The 3,163-nt window shown below is 42.0% G+C and overlaps 2 non-coding genes across 2 annotated transcripts; both read left to right on the forward strand.

The window, feature by feature from the left end:
• The first annotated feature begins 338 nt into the window (after nt 1–338).
• Nucleotides 339–410, forward strand: LOC147747561 (small nucleolar RNA SNORD38). Its single transcript, XR_015300163.1, has one exon. It is a non-coding gene; the product is annotated as a small nucleolar RNA SNORD38 (small nucleolar RNA).
• A 1,761-nt stretch (nt 411–2,171) lies between these two features.
• On the forward strand, nt 2,172–2,299 carry LOC147747562 (small nucleolar RNA SNORA35). Its single transcript, XR_015300303.1, has one exon. It is a non-coding gene; the product is annotated as a small nucleolar RNA SNORA35 (small nucleolar RNA).
• The last annotated feature ends 864 nt before the right edge of the window (nt 2,300–3,163 follow it).

Below are 3,163 nucleotides of genomic sequence, written 5' to 3' on the forward strand. Positions count from 1 at the left end.
CAAATATTTATTGGTTGTTGAAAAAAGAAAAAATGATATAAGAAATATAAACTTAATGATGGTATGAAATCTTATGTGTAGAGTCGTTTCTCTGTCGGACACCCTCCTTCAACCCTTTTTATGATTATTAATTAACATCGGTTGTATTGACTATCAGTCTTACATTTATTGTGCAACTGGAACCATTGTTTCTGATATAAAGTACTGACCCTGGTTCCGTAGTGGGTAGGGTTCCCTTGTTCCTTCGTGACTGACTCAAGTCTAGCGGATGGACTATATACCCTTGTGTTCTTCATATGGTTATTACTTCAACTGCTTTTTTCGATCCATGAATTGTCTTCTGCTGATGATAACTTTGTCCAGTTCTGCTACTGAAATCTTAATGGATGACAGTTTGGCAACTGAAGGAGACACAGCAATATCCCTCTTAACCGGGGTGACAAAGGGCACTGAAGTCATAATTTGTTCTTTCTGTTGCAGCCAGAACTTGGAATGTAATACCCTGACAGTTACTTATGACCATTTTCCAGTGCAGTGAACTGGCGAGTACACCGTTGTATTAGGTCTATGCTCCCCATGCTATGCTTTTTGGCATGTACTCCAGTTCAAAATATACGACACCTTCTTGCTTACGCGTCAGTGCTATGTTTGTTTTAGTCACCCTGCATTGCTATTTGCTGCATTTACTGTACCTTGTTACACCCTCATGTAATGTCTTCCTGTGAGGATAATCCTGTCTAGTTCTGCATCTTAATTTAAGCAATGATCATTTGGAATCTGAGGAAGATTTTTAATGGACAATTTGTTTTTGTATTTTTATTCCAACGAGCGTAACTGAAGCATTGTTTTCATTGCAGTTGCTGGAGGGCATGAAGGACCAGTACCAGCAGTGCTTTAAATGGGCCGGTACTCACCAGTACTGAGTACCGGCACTTTTCCATGTTCTCCCATTGAGTACCTGCACTTTTCCTTGATCAAGGACAGTACTGGTACTCACGAGGGCCTGGCTTTGACACCGATGCCACTCTGTTCAACGATCACCTCAGCAGCAGCCATTAGTCACCATGGAAGCCTGGGCTGCACTAAAAGACAGCTGCTCTTGTCACCAGTACACATTGATATGCCTGTACTGCTCTGGAAGCCATCAGAGCAGAGGTGCAGCTGCAGAGAGATTAGCTTATCCTTTGTTCTTCAACAGCGGGCGCTGAGAGATGGCTATAAAACCAAATGGGCGAAGGTGTGAGAGGCATTGTTCACAGTAACACCGGGCTGCAATGATGCTTCTACAGAAGAAATCGCTATATGTAAACTGCTTCCATTAGACTCTTTTACGTAATTTCGCCAGTACATCTATCACAAGGCAGGTGTTGAGCACTATGTAAAAGTCAAATACTTGATATTGCGCATCTACAAAAACATAGAAGCATTTTTTCAAGTTTCTGTTGCCTGTGAGCCAGGGCTTCTAAAGTAAGAAAGATTGGGACACCATGAGTAGCAATAAAATTAATAACTGGTGGGTAATGCAATCACTATAAAATTGCATAGAGGGTCATTGTGCCTGCTGGAAAGCACAGCATGCAACATGTAGATCAGAGATTTTTTATTTTTTTATTTATGTAGAAAGCTACCTGGGATAATGCTTTTGTTGCATAGATCCATGTCTTCCCAGTAGGTCACAAGTTAACATCCGTGGCATATATCTTAGTTAATTGTGCTGCTACAGCAATGACTTGCATTCAACAACAAGGCAGATCTATAGACCAGTACTGGTTTTTCCATAATCTTTTAATGTTTAAAGGTTGAAGAAAAAGGGTTACTTTGGGTGGTAATAAACACTGGTTGGTAAGTGCTATATAAATGGTTATTAGTGTATAAAACGAATGGAGATATACATCTGACATTCTAACAATGCATGCAGATTTCATGCATAAAAAGCTTGAAAAGGTAAAAACCGTAGCCCCGCCCCTTGTTCTGCCTTTAGGGGCCCCGTTATGCCCGCCCCAAACTCCACCCCCTGTCTATCCCTCTTTTGATAAGTACATACACTTATTTTTGTCCTGGGTCCCAGAAGATTAAAACACGCTTCAGCAATTTTATTACTGCAAAATAAAAACATGTAATCTTTTGTTGTCTGTTTGGTGACTTCTTTTTGGGAGGGCAAGTCGCATGGGCTGCACTGTCAAGTGACTATCTGGTCTTACTGGCTTTGTGGTCTCATTTGAGTGCTAGAGCAAATCCCTTCTTGCAGAAAGGGCAGGCTTGTTGAATAGCTTGCCCCTTCCGAAAGTTGGGTACATAATAAACACTGGCTACAAATTGTGCTAGTCATTTCCTGTTGGGGAGTAATCATCACATGATCTGGCCAGCCAACTTTGGTTTCAGGGTGATTCTTGTTCATTAATTCTGGGCTGCAGAACCTATCCACATGTGAAATCAAGCTTATTTGGTCGTTCAGGTTAGCGTTTCCTTTCATTCTCTCAAGCATTAGGGTGTCTATGTGACGTCACTTTAAATTGGTTTGTTGCAGGACTCCTAAACCCACTGTAGTTTTATTTTTCCATCTCTTGGCTGGTAGACATGCTTCTATATTAATATCACCCCACTCTATTGCACTCTACGCCAGTGAGTTGTACACCACTACACCCCAAGCCACTCGACAATTCATGCTATGCCACAATTATATGCCATTCTACACAGCTTCATCCATATTACGCCACCCCCCTGCAATCTTATCTGCATCACTATGCCACTGCACTCAACTGCGCTACTCCTCCATGCTACGCCACCCCCTGCAATCTTATCTGCACCACTCAATGCCACTGCACTCAAACTGCTCTACTCTTCTAATCCATGACAATATACCCTAGCTGTAATCCACTACAATATCTATTCCACTCGGACAATTCATGCTATGCCACAAATGTATCCCATTCTACACAGCTTCCTCCGTGCTACGCCACCCCCTGCAATCTTATCTGCACCACTCTATGCCACTGCACTCAAACTACTCTACTCTTCTAATCCATGACACTACACACTAGCTGTAATCCACTACAATATCTATTCCACTCTGACAATTCATGCTACACCACAATTATATGCCATTCTACACAGCTTCCTCCATGCTACTTAAGCCCACGACTCCTTTCCATACCATGCCACT

Source organism: Lissotriton vulgaris, chromosome 1_1 (assembly GCF_964263255.1).
Source record: "Lissotriton vulgaris chromosome 1_1, aLisVul1.2, whole genome shotgun sequence".
Taxonomy (NCBI): domain Eukaryota; kingdom Metazoa; phylum Chordata; class Amphibia; order Caudata; family Salamandridae; genus Lissotriton; species Lissotriton vulgaris.